At 42.0% G+C, this 16625-nt stretch overlaps 1 pseudogene; it reads left to right on the top strand.

The window, feature by feature from the left end:
- Positions 1-13567: 13567 nt before the first annotated feature.
- On the top strand, positions 13568-14578 carry LOC112628976 (annotated as a pseudogene).
- Positions 14579-16625: the final 2047 nt, after the last annotated feature.

The following is a 16625-nucleotide window of genomic DNA, read 5'->3' on the forward strand; positions in this document are numbered from 1 at the left end:
ATTTTATTTTATTTTATTTTATTTTATTTTATTTTATTTTATTTTATTTGAGATGGAGTCTCGCTCTGTTGCCTAGGCTGGAGTGTAGTGGCATGATCTTGGCTCACTGCCAGCTCCGCCTTGTGGGTTCACGCCATTCTCCTGCCTCAGCCTCCCGAGTAGCTGGGACTACAGGCACCCACCACCATGCCTGGCTAATTTTTTCTATTTTTTAGTAGAGACAGGGTTTCACAGTGTTAGTCAGGATGGTCTCGATCTCCTGACCTCATGATCCACCTGCCTTGGCCTCCCAAAGTGCTGGGATTACAGGCGTGAGCCACCGTGCCTGGCCTATCTTCATTCTATAGATGAAGAAACGGAGGCAAAGGAGGATAACAAGATTTTCCAAAGTTACTCATCCAGCAAATATTAGAGCTACGACTCCAATCCAAACTACCTAACTCTAGTGCTTGCACTCTAAATCACAATGGTAGGTGGCTCCCTGTAGTTTTAATTCACATTTATTATTTATCACTTCACTGGGCTCAGCCTACTCTTGAAAGAGATGGCCGAAGACATGCATCTATGTCCGGATATTATTATTATTATTATTATTATTTTTCAAGACAGAGTCTCATTCTGTTGCCCAGGCTGGAGTGCAGTGGCACAATCTCGGCTCATTGCAAGCTCTGCCTCCCGGGTTCACACCATTCTCCTGCCTCAGCCTCCCGAGTAGCTGGGACTACAGGTGCCCACCACCACACCTGGCTAATTTTTTGTATTTGTAGTAGAGATGGGGTTTCACCGTGTTAGCCAGGATGGTCTTGATCTCCTGCCCTCATGATCCTCCCGCACTGGCCTCCCAAAGTGCTGCGATTACAGGCGTGAGCCACCACACCTGGCTTCATGTCTAGATATTATTAAGTCTCAGTTTTCTTGTTAAGAACGTAGTATTTGGGTCGGGTGCAGTGGCTCATGCCTGTAATCCCAACACTTTGGGAGGCTGAGGCCAGTGGATTGCTTTAGCCCAGTAGTTTGAAACCACTTTGGACAGCATAGGGAGGCCTGCCTCTATAAGAAATTTTAAAAATTAGCTGGGTGTGGTGGCACACTTGTGGACCCAGCTGCTGGGGGCGTTGAGGGGAGGATCACTTGAGCCCAGGAGGTTGAGGCTACAGTGAGCCATGATCACACCACTGCACTCCAGTGTGGGCAACAGAGCGAGACCCTGTCTCAAAAAGATAGTATAAATAATAAAAAGAAAAAAGAACATAATATTTAATAAAATTTTGAAAAAGGACAACTTAAGGAAAAAAATCTTTAACTTTATCCCATTTGGAGTTTAAAAGCCTCTATGTAGTTTGCTGCACAAAAGCACTTGCAATTTTGTCATCAGAATTCTTCATGGTCAATTTTGCTCAATTTTGGATCTGTTTTTTGTAGAAAATAAGTTGGCCGGGCACGGTGGCTCACGCCTGTAATTCCAGCACTTTGGGAGGCTGAGGTGGGCATATCATGAGGTCAGGAGATTGAGACCATCCTGGCTAACACAGTGAAAGCCCATCTTAACTAAAAATACAAAAAATCAGCCAGGCGCGGTGGCACACACTTGTAGACCCAGCTACTCAGGAGGCTGAGGCAGGAGAATCACTTGAACCAGGAGGCAGAGGTTGCAGTGAGCTGGGATCACTCACTGTACTCCAGCCTGGACAACAGAGCGAGACTCCGTCTTAAAAAACAAAAACAAAACAAAACAAAAAAATCATGGACTATTTTGAGGAAGTAAATATATTCATAATCTTGATTGCATTACTGATATGGGTGTATACATGTCAAAACACATCAAATTATACAGTTTATTGCATGTCATGAGCTTAAATTTTTACAATTTTATTCTCTTAAAATTTTATTGTAAAAAGATTTAAGCCCATGAAAGAATGAGTGAACTATAATTATATAAAACAACACAGATTAACTTCACAAACATAATGTTGAACAAAGACTGGAAACAGCCAGGTGAAGTGGCTCACGCCTGTAATCCCAGCACTTTGGGAGGCCGAGGTGGGTGGATCACCTTAGGTCAGAAGTTCGAGGCCAGCCGGGCCAACATGGCGAAACCCTGTCTCTACTAAAAACACAAAAATCAACCAGGCACGGTGGCGCATGCCTGTAGTCCCAGCTACTCAGGAGGCTGAGGCAGGAGAATTGCTTGAACCCGGGAGGCGGAGGTTACAGTGAGCCGAGATTACGACATGCACTCCAGCCTGGGTGATAGAATGAGACTCCATCTCAAACAAAAATAAAAATTAAAAAAGAAAGAAAGAAGCCGGGTGTGGTGGCTCATGCCTGTAATCCCAGCACTTTGGGAGGCCGAGATGGGCGGATCACGAGGTCAGGAGATCGAGACTATCCTGGCTAACACGGTGAAATCCCGTCAGGAGGCTGAGGCAGGAGAATGGCGTGAACCCAGGAGGCGGAGCTTGCAGTGAGCCGAGATCGCGCCACTGTACTCCAGCCTGGACGACAGAGTGAGACTCCGTCTCAAAAAAAAAAAAAAAAAAGAAGAGAGAGAGAGAGACAGAAAGAAAGAAAGAAAAGAAAGAGAGAGAGAGAGAAAGGGAAGGAAGGAAGGAAGGAAGGAAGGAAGGAAGGAAGGAAGGAAGGAAGGAAAGAAGGAAGGAAAGGAAAGGAAAGAAGAAAGAAAAGAGGCCAGATACAAAGAGTACACCAATGTGTGATTCACTCTTAAGAGATGGTAGTATAAGGCAGTCTTCTGGGGTGGTAGTGATTTTCTGTTTCTTGAGCTGGATTATCACATGGGTATATTTACTTCATGGAAATTCATTGAGCTGTGCAGTTAAGATTTGTCCACTTTTCTGTATGTTATTCTTCAGTAAAATGTTTACCATAGTGAGGCACATGTGCTATAATAAAAGGGAAATAATATGAAAATCAACTGTCTCAATAAAAAATTTACAACTGATATTGCACTATAGTTATGTAAGACCTATTAGGAGAAACTGGGTGAAGGGTTCAGAGAACCTCTCTGCACTAATTTTTCAACTTCCTGTGAAGCTATAATTATTTCAAAATTTAAAAATACTATCAACACTGATATTTTAGTGTGTGAACCCCAATTAGATTTTCTTGATTTTTCTTTTCTTTTTTTTTTTTTTTTTTTGAGATGGAGTCTGGCTCTGTTGCCCAGGCTGGAGTGCAGTGGCACGATATTGGCTCACTGCAACCTCTGCCTCCCAGGTTCAAGCGATTCTCCTCCCTCAGCCTCCAAAGTAGCTGGGACTAAAGGTACATGCCACCACGCCCAACTAATTTTTTATATTTTTAGTAGAGACTGGGTTTCACTGTGTTAGCCAGGATCATCTGGATCTCCTGACCTCGTGATCCACCTGCCTCGGCCTCCCAAAGTGCTGGGATTACAGACGTGAGCCACTGCACCCAGCCTAGATTTTCTTTCTTTCTTTTTTAATTTTTTTTTTGGAAACGGAGCCTCACTCTGTCCTCTGTTGCCCCAGCTGGAGTACAGTGGTGTGATCTCAGGTCACTGCAACCTCCGCCTCATGGGTTCAAGTGATTCTCCTGCCTCAGCCTCCCGAGTAGCTGGGATTATAGGTACGTGCCACCACGCCCAGTAGAGATGGGGTTTTTTATTTTTCTATTTTTAGTAGAGATGGGGTTTCACCATGTTGGTCAGGCTGGTCTCGAACTCCTGACCTCGTGATCTGCTGGCCTCGGCCTCCCAAAGTGCTGAGATTACAGGCATGAGCCACCGTGCCTGGCCCCAGCCTAGATTTTCTACTTATACCCTTCTTCTAAAAATTTCCCTTTCCTGCGTACTCCTCAGAATTGAAGTTAAAATCATCATTTTCAATAGAGGCTGTCCCAACTATAGATGACAATTGATAAGTCCTGGGGTGGACATCTGCCCCAATGTGGGCCGGTTGGAGCCTTTTCCTGGGACATGGCGTTTGGACTGAGAAACAGCCATCTCTCTTCATGTGTCCACACTATAATTTGTAAACTGAAGAGCTGCCAGCATGTTCTGTTTTCCACCTTGTGGTTCGGGGAAGCAGAAGAACCTGATGGACAGAGAGAAGGCAGAATGAAGCTGATGTACAAAGGGAGGAGGACACATGAGACAGAGTCTCTTTGACATTCACCTTCCTGGCTCCTTATGTCCAGTTCAATTTGTGTCCTTGGGTTCTGTGAGACTCTTTATGTGTTTAAAATACATTCACCTTGTTATCTAAGAGAAATCAAGATCCATTCAGATTTCTATTACTCGCAACCATAATCCTAACTAGCACATCTACAAAGATGCACAGTTTTTGTCCTGTGGCTTATACCTGGAATATGTCTTTTTTTTTTTCTTTTTTTAAATTTATGAAGTATGAGACCAGGAGCAGTGGCTCAAGCCTCTAATTCTAGCACTTTGGTAGGCAGAGGCAGGAGGATTGCTTGAGCCCAGGAGTTTGAGATCAGCTTGGGCAACAAGGTGACATCGTCTCTTAAAAAAAAAAAAAATTAGCTGGCATGAACCTGTGGTCCCCACTACTTGGTAGGCTGAGCTGGGAGGATTGCTTGAGCCTGGGAGGTTGAGTCTGCAGTGAGCCATGATTGTACCACTGCACTCCAGCCTGGTGAAAGAGTAAGACCCTGTCTCAAAAGACAAACAAACAAATATAATAAAGTATGACTTTACTGTATGTAAGATAAAGATTGGCACTTGTGCATAGTACAATCACAGAAGATATACTAAAGATCATTTAACCCATCCCTCTTATTTTCAGGTGAGAAAACTGCAGGTTAAGGGCCTTAGCAAAAGTCATACAGCCAGTTGCTAGAAGCATCAGACCCAGCATCCTGTCACCTTTTCCACATCAATATTACACGGTAAGTCCTGGAGAGAAACATCAGGATGCTCCACTGAGGGTTTTATTTGTTTGCATATAGTATATTAACTGCATAATGAATTAATCAGAACATAGTCAACAAGGACCTACTTGAAAGATCAAATGAATAAGAGATGATGCATAGGGATATAAATAGTTATAATTATAGGTACTTAATTCTAAAAACAATCTTTAACTTTTATCATTATTAGTCATGGAGGTATTCCATGTGTCACTTAGAACAGATATACATAGTCTATTAAGAGTTAAAAAAAAAATTTGAGGACAGATTACTCAAACATTTTAATTCAAATAGTATCTAGAATTGAGAAAAAAAAATTAAGACTATATTCAACAGGATGTAAATACTAAGTTTGACGTAAACTTCCTGAGAAGTGGAGGTTTGTTCGGAAACTTCCTGCTCGGTCATAACAGAGAGCTGGAACATATCAGTCTACCTCTCTTGATCTGATCTGATACTGTTGATTCGAAATGCTGATTTGGGAGTATTCTTAGCCAAAATAGCCAAGCACAGCATTGTGTTGACTGTATTTTGGGAGGTAACTATAAGGTGGAAAAGAAGTATTATCCAGTTTTTAAATAAAAAGGAGTCTAATGAACATGTGACTTCCTGGAAAGCAAAGCACAGAATAGAAAATGTGTAATTAACAGCTTTCAGTCTTCTGTTCTCTTTATTGAAGTAGCTGTTCCTATCACTGCCAGCCCTTTGGCCATCCAAAGTTGCAGCTGTCTACTTTTTGTTTATTTTTTGTTAAGACAAGGTTTCACTCTGTCACCCAGGCTGGTGTGGATATGGATGTCCTATACCTAATCAATTTCCAGCTACTGGACGTTTAGGTGGTTTCTAATTTACTACCATTATAAAACAACACTGTAGCAAATCATCATACAAAAATCATTCTGCAAATACCTGATTATTAAGTTTTTAGAAACTGAACTCTTTAGTCAAGGTATTTAATCATTTTTAATGACTAAAAATGATTTGTGACACTTTGTGACATAGTGCTTTGTGACACTGCTGTAAGCAACAGATGAGGATTTCCTATTTTGATGGGTGGAACTTTTCTAGGGGTGGTAATATCTCTTACGTGAAGACTTGTTTTGTTTTGAAGATGCAGGAAGTGATCTAACAGAGACTTTCCTTGCTGGCACACTGTACCAGGAAGGAGACACAGCACTCTATCCACCCTACTTGGCCAGTTTGGTATTTGAATGGAAAGGGCAAGTTTGTGTTTGAGGTGGTGTGTCACACTTGTGTCATGTGAGACACAATACGTAGATCAAAGAGGAGAAAAACCTTTGGGCAGTTCTATTAGTCTCCAGTGTGCTTTTGCTAAATATCTTCAATTAAGCAATCTAATACAGATGGATGGTGCTGGTCTTTCTTCCCTGAATCCTCCCCTCTTCAAAGGTGATAACTAATATCATTATTTTCATTAAATATCCATAGACTGAAAGTTCAGGTTCTCAAAGATAGTTTCTTTCTTTAATTGTAATTTTTACTAAAACAAAGAAAAAGAAAACCAAGTGTCATTAACTTTGATTTGAGTATATGTGTGATGAGGGTTAATCTTTTCCTGTTTTAATGTGTATGATACTAAGTGTATCTGCCCAATTTTTATTTATTTATTTTTTGAGACAGAGTCTCACTCTGTCATCCGGGCTGGAGTGCAGTGGTGCAATCTCGGCTCACTGCAACCTCCACCCCTGGTTCAAGTGATTCTCCTGCCTCAGCCTACTGAGTAGCTGGGATTACAGGTGTGTGCCACCATGCCAGGCTAATTTTTATATTTTTAGTAGAGATGGGGTTTTGTCATGTTGGCCAGGCTTGTCTCAGACTCCTGACCTCAGGTGATCCACCAACCTTGGCCTCCCAAAGTGCTGGGATTATAGGGGTGAGCTACCATGCCCGGCCCTGTCTCAAATTTTAGTGCAGTGCAATCTATCACTAAGAAATTTCAAAGCTGTTATTTAAGATGTTAATTATATAATATACAAATATCACAGTTGTGTGGTTTAACCTGTTAAGACATGCTTAGAAAAGAGAGCGTTAAGTATACTGACTTTATTACAAGCCTATATTGGAAGATATATAGTAATATATAGGTACATATAACTCCCTGTAACAATAGGTTATGCGTTATTTAAAAACATAATGTCAAACAACATTACAGTTGGTAATTTATTTAAAGACTACAAGCTTGCCTGTTCACTGCTGCATTTCTATCCTGGACATTTGTGGATATATTACTATATATCAGGTTTATGTACTTTTACTATAGGTATGTAAATATTTGCTGAATGAATAAAAAATAGGAAGATAATTTTAAAAGGTAAAAAATGGCATTTAATTTACAAAACATAATAAACAAAAGTTCTAAGTGGTATTAAGTTCTAGAACAAACCAGATTTGTCAATATAGTTCCAAGTTTAATCTAATTCCAAACTTAAAAATGATGGCATGTAATATCAGTTCATTGAATATTGTAATGAGATATTAAAAGTTCAGAGATGAATAGTAAAGGCAGAGTGGGACTTTTAATACCAGGGTCAAAGGTAGCGCTTGGGGTCTGACTAAACATTTGAAAAAGGACATCAGCCTGGGTGGGCAGGTGTCTATGAAGGATGAGAAAGGAGGCAACTTCTTTTTTTCTCTGGTTCTGTGGGCTTCTCTTTAACGTTTGTTTTTTCACTCTTTATCATCCAAAACTAAAGGATTAATGAACTTTGGAGGATCTGAGCAATCGATCTTCAGTAAATAGGTAACTTGACACAGTCTTAGGGGAATTAATGATAGTGTATGATAGACTTAATGGAAGCTTAGAAAACACTCTTTTTTTGGTTAACTACCATACGCACTCTATTTATTTATTTATTTACTAAAGGTAGTCAAGTGAAGCAGTGCGAGTAGAGAAAGAACAAAGAAATCTGTAACCGGTTGTGATCAATTAGTCATAAACACCACTGCACTCGGACCAGCACATATGCACTCTTTAAAACTTAAAACTTTTTACCAAAATCTTAAATATCAGAACAAGTCAGAAAGCTTGTTTTTTTTAAACCTTTTTTTTAATTATGAAATGTATTACACACAACAAAGACTGTATAAAACATATATAGAGATTTAAAAAATAATAAAGAAACATTTATGTACTCACCAGCTTAAGAATAATTTTTTGGTTAGGCACAGTGGCTCATGCCTGTAATCTCAGCACTTTGGGAGGCCAAGACTTGAGCCCTGGAGTTTGAGACCAGCCCGGGCAACAGAGACCCCATCTTTACAAAAAACAGAAAATTAGGCCGGGCGTGGTGGCTCACGCCTGTAATCCCAGCACTTTGGGAGGCGGTGGTGGGTGGATCAAAAGGTCAAGAGATCGAGACCATCCTGGCCAACATGGCGAAACCCTGTCTATACTAAAAATACAAAAATTAGCTGGGTGTGGTGGTGCGTGCCTGTAATTCCAGCTATTCAGGAGGCTGAGGTAGGAGAATCACTTGAACTCGGGAGGTGGAGGTTGCAGGGAGCCAAGATCGTGCCACTAAACTCCAGCCTGGTGACAGAGGGAAACTCTGTCTAAAAAAAAAAAAAAAAAAAAAAAAAAAATTAGCCAGGTGTAGTGGCTCACACCTGTAATCCTAGCACTTTGGGAGGCTGGGGTGGGCGAACTGCTTGAGCCCAGGAGTTTGAGACCAGCCTGGGCAACTTCGTGAAACTCTGTCTCTACAAAAATATTTTAAAAATTAGCTGGGCATGGTGGTGTGCATCTGCAGTCCCAGCTACTTGGGAGGCTGAGGCTGCAGTGACACATGATTGTGCCACTGCACTCCAGCCTGGGCAACAGAGTAAGACCCTATACAAAAAAACAAACAAAATTTCTTAAATTAACTATTTATGAGAATTGTCAGGTTGACTGTCTGTTTTCCAGCTGAGTTTCACAAAATGGAGCCTGCTTAATAAAACAGATCGATACATTCAAATTCACAGGCTCTGGTAATTTGTACTAAAGAATACTTATTTCTAGAATTGACCAGAGTTATCACAGAACTAGGAGTGTATTATTTTACAGAATAGTAGAGAACTAATTAAGTACCTATGACTTGTAAAAACAGAACCTCATGGTTTTTAAATGGAAAAGTCTGACTGGAAACTACAGTCCTTTAATATTAATTTCTAAACTCAGAAGTGAGATTATGATACAATCAGTTGGCAACTATCTAAGTTTTTCCTAGGCAATACCTTCCTTGGCTGGGTAAAGAATGTATCTTCTCACATGCATATTAATTTGAGTGAAATCTGAGTTAGGTATAAGTTAATATTTATCAAACAGAATCTGTATTAGTTATCTCTTGCTGTATGAAAAATTACCCCCAAACTTGGTGCCTTAAAGCAATAAACAATTATTTTCTTACAGAGTCTATGAGTAAGGAAGCTAGGCAAAGGTTACTTGGGTCTCTTGGCTCTGGGTTTCTCATAAGGCTGTATAAAAGGTGTTGAGCGGGTGCTGCAGTCATCTTAAGGCTTGACTAGATGTTGATGTTGGTAGGACTTAGTCCCTATCAGGGTGTTGGACTCAGGGCCTCCATTCCTCACTGGCTGTGGACTAGAGGCTACCCTCCTTTTTTCTGCCACATGGACCTATCCTTTGGGCAGTTCGCAACATGGCAATTTCCTTTGTTGGAATGAGCAAGTGGGAGCGCAAGAGAGAGTGAGAGGAAGATGAAAGTCAGTCTTTTGTAAACTAATCTCAGAAGTGACATTCTGTCACTTTGCCATATTCTATTCTTTTGAAACAGGTCATTAGGTCCAGCCCATGCACAAGAGGAGGAAATTACACAAGGATGTGAAAACCAGAAGGTACGGTACTTAGGAGCCATTTTAGATGCAGCCTACCATAGTAACTCTAGAAAGAAGGAAATACAAAAAGTAAAAATGCTTCAAAAGCAAGTGGTGCTAAAAAAAAAAAAAAAAGTAAGAATAGGCTGGGCACGGTGGCTCATGCCTGTAATCCCAGCACTTTGGGAGGCTGAGGCGGGCGGATCACTAGGTCAGGAAATAGAGACCATCCTAGCTAACATGGAGAAATACTGTCTCTACTAAAAAAAAAAAAAAAAAAAATTTGCCGGGCGTGGTGGTGGGCGCGGGTAGTCCCAGCTACCCAGCTACTCAGGAGGCTGGCGTGAAGCAGGAGAATGGCGTGAACCAGGGAGGCGGAGTTTGCAGTGAGCCGAGATCGCGCCACTGCACTCCAGCCTGCGTGACAAAGCGAGGCTCTGTCTCAAAAAAAAAAAAAAAAAAAAAAAAAAAAAAAAAAAAAAAGAATAGAAAAAGGAAAAGAAAGTGAAAATGCTAACTCAGCTAAGAGTCATCATTAAAGAATATCTTTTGTATGCAGAGATGGCATTATTGAAGATGATTCCTTCGGGATAGGTGGTCGGGAATAGAAAGACTGCTAATTGAAGTAAGAATACTTCTCAGGCCGGGCGCGGTGGCTCACGCCTGTAATCCCAGCACTTTGGGAGGCCAAGGCGGGCACATCATGAGGTCAGGAGATGGAGACCATCCTGGTTAACACAGTGAAAACCCGTCTCTACTAAAAATACAAAAAATTAGCCGGGCGTGGTTGCAGGCGCCTGTAGTCCCAGCTACTCGGTAGGCTGAGACAAGAGAATGGCCGGAACCCGGGAGGCGGAGCTTGCAGCGAGCCGAGATAGCGCCACTGCACTCCAGCATGGGCGACAGAGTGAGACTCCGTCTCAAAAAAAAAAAAAAAAAAAAAAAGAATACTTCTCACAAAAACAAAGACGGTTCTATGATTTATAGCCATTGTTCACCATTTGTAGAGTTTCTTGCTGTTTTTTACTTTACAATTTTTATAGTGAAGCAAACATGAAACATGAATCAGCAAAGCGGTACTGTGATTTACAACTCAAAAAACAATTCTGGGATACACCAATCAATCAGTAAGAACTTACTGAGCACCTACATGTGCTTGAAAGTTACTGATACTAGAAAAATATAAAACAGTATCTGTCCTCAACTAGTCTGTGGCACGTCTCAAAAATCTATGCAATAGGAATTAACCCCTTACTAGGGTATTGTATCCGATCCTGGGCTCTAAATTCAAGAGATGAAGAAAATGGGAAAAAATCCAGAGGCATGATTAACCAAAGGATTAGAAATTAGAAAACACAAAATAGCAAAAAAACAAACAAACAAAAACCCAAAACAAACAAACAAACAAAAAAACTCCAAAAAATTAGAAAACAGAATTTATGTGGAAAGGTTAAAGGCACAGTGCTTATTTAACCTGAGAAAGGTGAAAGTTGCTCCAGTAATCATCTTTAAGTTTATGAATAGTTACACAGGAGATGGAAATAAATGTTTGTGCCCTCAATGAGAAATCTACAAGAGAACTGGATTTCTAATATAGTATGTACATTAAAAAGTCTTAGAATATATATATTAAGAGAATTGTTTAGGAAGGGTCAATGACTTTTTTTTTTTTAGGGCTTTCCTCACTGTTTTGACAATTATCATGAAAAAAATTCAGTTTAGAATCTAGAACTGACCTGGATGGGATTCAAGGACAGCTGGCAGGGGCTGCAGAGTCCCTGATTCCTCCCGGGCAGTGGGAGCTAAGCTACTAGAAACAGGAACTCAGTTGGTTTCTCGAGTCAGACAAGAAAGGGAAGGCCAGGCCAGAGGCGCCACAGAACTCCCATTAGTTTTGAATGACAACTTTTAAACCTGCAAAGTCTTTGCTCTGGAGGGAGACATTAACTTTACTATACAGGAAAGTAAACAAGCCTGATCTCTGCTCTGAAGGGAAATACTATCTCTAAATTAAGGCTCACCTGTAATCCCAGTGCTTTGAAAGACCAGGGCAGTGGCTGGGTGTGGTGGCTTACACCTGCAATCCCAGCACTTTGGGAGGCTGAGGCAGGAGGATCCCTTGAGCTCAGAAATTTGAGACCAGCCTTGGCAACACAGGGAGACCCCATCTCTACATAAAATTAAAAAATCAGCTGGGCATGGGGGCACGTGTCTGTAGCCCTGCTACTCAGGAGGCTGAGGAATGCACCACCACACTACAGCCTGGGCAACAGTGAGACCGTGTCTCAAAAACAAACAAAAAACTTTATTTGACTATTCTGAATATACCATATTGAGATAAACCAGCTGTTCTCAAGAGCCCCTTTACATAATAAGATCAGATAAATTATAATTGTTGAGGTTTTTATACTTTTTTTTTTTTTGAGATGGAGTCTTGCTCTGTCGCCAGGCTGGAGTACAGTGGTGCAATCTCAGCTCACTGCAACCTCCACCTCCCAGGTTCAAGTGATTCTCCTGCCTCAGCTACCCTAGTAGCTGGGATTACAGGTGCACGCCACCACACCCAGCTAATTTTTGTATTTTTAGTCGAGATGAGGTTTCACCATGTTGGCCAGGATGGTCTTGATTTCTTGATCCGCCCGCCGTGGCCTCCCAAAGTGCTGGGATTACAGACGTGAGCTGCCATGTCTGGCACCCCCTGCCCTTTTTTTTCTCTGAGACAGAGTCTCACTGTGTTGCCCAGGCTGGCGTGCAGTGGCACGATCTCGGCTCACTGCAACCTCTGCCTCCTGGGTTCAAGCGATTCTCCTGCCTCAGCCTCCTGAGTAGCTGGGACTACAGGTGCCTGCCACTACACCCGGCTAATTTTTTGTATTTTTAGTAGAGATGGGGTTTCACCGTGTTGACCAGGATGGTCTCGATCTCTTGACCTTGTGATCTGCCCGCCTTGGCCTCCCAAAGTGCTGGGATTACAGGTGTGAGCCACTGCGCCCAGCCAGGGTTAAAATATTTTAGAACAATTATTATGCTGCTGTATTAGGAAAGCACATCCTTCCCACTTAGTAACCATCCCATTTAGCCTCCAAAAGGACCAAAAGATGCTTTGTTCTTAGATGATTAGTGGAAGATGATAACCACATCTGTGCCCATTGGCACCCTTACACAGTGACATTTCTGCTATGCCTTCCTTTTTGTCAGAGGTAGCCTTCCGGGCTTATTTCATCCATTTGACAGGAGTGCTGACAAGAAACTCTTAGGTGATCAGGATCTAATAAGCCTGTGAGAGAGGTGGTTGTGTTTAAAACCCCTTTTCAGTTGTACCTTTTTTTTTTTTTTGAGACGGAGTCTCGCTCTGTCGCCCAGGCTGGAGTGCAGTGGCCGGATCTCAGCTCACTGCAAGCTCCACCTCCCAGGTTTATGCCATTCTCCTGCCTCAGCCTCCCGAGTAGCTGGGACTACAGGCTCCCACCACCTCGCCCGGCTAGTTTTTTTTGTACTTTTTAGTAGAGACGGGGTTTCACTGTGTTAGCCAGGATGGTCTCGATCTCTTGACCTCGTGATCCGCCCGTCTCGGCCTCCCAAAGTGCTGGGATTACAGGCTTGAGCCACCGCGCCCGGCCTCAGTTGTACCTTCTTTATAAAAACTGTGTTTGAAACTTTCCACACCTCTTCTTGGCCCAAAGGTGATTATTTTTGTTTGGAAAATATGAGATAACTCATCTTAGTTGAGGTTTTCTTTTAGTACTCCCAGGAGAAGATATATTTCTCTTTTCACTTTGAAAGTTTTCCTTTAAAAATAATTTCTTGTTCGTCCCTCTCCAAGATGGCTGCTGAAGATGAGTTACTGCTGCCACAGCTCCCCGAGCTGTTCAAAACCAGCAAAGAGCTTCTGGATGATGCAGAAGTAGTGACTGAACCTGCCGGTTCCCGGATAGTCCAGGAGAAGGTGTTCAAGGGCCTGGACCTCCTTGAGAAGGCTGCCGAAATATTATTGCAGCTCGACTTGTTCAGCTAAAATGAAGATTTGGAAGCAATTGCTTCCACCGACCTGAAGTACCTGTTGGTGCCAGTGTTTCAAGGAGCCCTCACCATGAAACAAGTCAAGCCCAGCAAGCGTCTAGATCATTTGCAGTGGGCTCAAGAACACTATAAACTACTTAACTGTGCCATTGATGTCATGTGGCAGAGTTTGAGCTGCCCAAAACCAAGAACTCAGCTGAAAATCACACTGCTAATTCCTCCATGGCTTATCCTAGCCTCATTGCTATGGCGTCTCAAAGACAGGCTAAGAGAGAGACACAAGCAGAAGAAGGAGTTGGAGCATAGGTTGTCTGCAATGAAATCTGCTGTGGAAAGTGGTCAAGCAGATGATGAGCTGTTCGTGAATATTATCTTCTTCGCCTTCAGAGGTGGATTGATATCAGCTTAGAAGAGATTGAGAGCATTGACCCAGGAAATAAAGATCCTGAGAGAAAGAGACTCTTCAAGAGAGGCATCAACTTCTAACTCATCTCGCCAGGAGAGACCTCCAGTGAAACCCTTCATTCTCACTCGGAACATGGCCCAAGCCAAAGTATTTGGAGTTGGTTATCCAAGTCTGGCAACTATGACAGTGAGTGACTGGTATGAGCAACATCGGAAATATGGAGCATTACCAGATCAGGGAATAGCCAAGGCAACACCAGAGGAATTCAGAAAAGCAGCTCAGCAACAGGAAGATCAAGAAGAAAAGGAGGAAGAGGATGATGAACCAACACTCTACAGAGCTCAGGAGTGGGATGACTGGAAGGGCACCCATCCTAGGGGCTATGGCAGCCAACAGAACATGGGCTGATCTTCCCACAACACAAGAGGATTGCAGGGTGCACACTTCCCACGCCAAGGAAAACCATGCAGTCCTCACCTCCCTGGGTTTCTGCTTCAGCTGTGTACAACGAAGGCAAAGATGCTAAATCTTGCTTTGCATTCAATAAAGTGTCCACCGATTAAAAAAAAAAATTCTTCTGAGATGCCTTCTCTGTTCTGTCATTCTGCAACTTGGGCTGGAAAATGATACTAATTATTTTTGGCTTCATTGGAGTAACTACTGGCCACTTGAAAATTAAATTTTGCCTGGGTGCAGTGGCTCAAACCTGTAATTCCAGCACTTTGGGAGGCTGAGGCGGGTAGATAACCTGAGGTTGGGAGTTCGAGACCAGCCTGGCTAACATGCTGAAACCCCATCTCTACTAAAAATACAAAATTAGCCGGTCATGGTGGTACATGCCTGTAATCCCAACTACTTGGGAGGCCAAGGCAGGAGAATCACTTGGACCTGGGAGGCAGAGGTTGCAGTGAGCTGGGATCATACCACTGCACTCTAGCCTGGGTGACAGAGTGAGACTGTCTCAGAAAAAAAAAAAAAAAATTAAATATTATGCTCAATATCTCCCACATTTAAAAGCAAAATTTTCAAATTTTACTTAAGAGCAAAATTGCAGTGGAACAGTGAGTTTTCAAAATGTTTCTAGTCCTGGAATCTGTTTAAGACTTGAAGCCGTAAAGTAGAAATATAGTAAGTGTTTGTGGGTGTGGTGTCTGCCACCTGTAATCCCACCACTTTGGAAGGCTGAGGCAGGTGGATCACTTAAGGTCAGGAGTTCAAGACTAGCCTGGTCAAATGGTAAAACCCCATCTCTACTGGAAAAAAAAAAAAGAGCTGGGCATGGTGGTGAGTGCCTGTAATCCCAGCTACTTGGGAGGCTGAGGCAGGAGAATCACTTGAACTCAGGAGGTAGAGGTTGCAGTGAGCCGAGACTGCACCACTATACTCCAGCCTGTGCAACAGAGTGAGCCTCTATCTCAAGAAAATGTAAATAAAAAAAAAATAAATAATAAGCATTTAGGCCAGGTGCGGTGGCTCATGCCTGTAATCCCAGCTCTTTGGGAGCCGAGGCGGGCGGATCACCTGTTAGGAGTTCAAGATCAGCCCGGCCAACATGGTGAAACGCTGTCTCTACTAAAAATACAAAAATTAGCTGGATGTGGTGGTAGGCACCTATAATCCCTGCTACTCAGGAGGCTGAGGCACAAGGATCGCTTGAACCCGGGAGGTGGAGGTTGCAGTGAGCAGAGATCGCGCCACTGCACTTTAGCCTGGGTGACAGAGCGAGATTCTGTCTAAAAAAAAAGAAAGAAAAAAGAAACATAATAAGGAATTAAAATAATTTTTTACACACATTTTCTAAAAGCCTTTGAGATATTACCTAAGTTGCTTAATAATTAGCTAGTACAATATCTTGGTAAAGTATCATGATTTTCCTATTTGTCAATTGTTCATTTTACACCTTTTTTTGCTTTTCTACTTTTAAAGATTCCTCCAACTTATAAAATGATTGAAAAAATTAAAATGCAAAATATGTTCTTATTAAATATTTGAATTATCCATATAACTAAGAAAACATTAGGAAATAAAAACTTTACGCTGTGACTTCTGCTACCATCCAGGATGGTGTAACAGGGACCAGAATTAACCTCCCACCTAAAATACTTAAAAAACTGAACAAAAATATGCTAGTTAATTGTTTTCAGATATCAGACAGGAGGCAGTGCAGGACAGTGATTTCTCAGAGAAGGAAACAAAAATGTTGAGTCCTATGATTGCTGTAGGAGAATTTCCAGGCTGCAGCACAGGGAGGAGCACCCCAAACAGATGTTGGCCACCTCTTTGAGTTGAGCAAATAGTTTGAAGATCTGGGAGGTGAAGGCATCAGAATTTACATGGTAAAAATCAGAGGAGAGAACTACATAATAGAAGAGCTCAGAAGGGTTCTCCTTGAGTCTTCAGCTGAGTTCTGATCATCAGAACATGTATGTGAAGAAAACGACCAAGATTTGAGGAA

The sequence above is a fragment of the Theropithecus gelada genome, chromosome 7b, assembly GCF_003255815.1.
Source record: "Theropithecus gelada isolate Dixy chromosome 7b, Tgel_1.0, whole genome shotgun sequence".
In the NCBI taxonomy this organism is placed as follows: domain Eukaryota; kingdom Metazoa; phylum Chordata; class Mammalia; order Primates; family Cercopithecidae; genus Theropithecus; species Theropithecus gelada.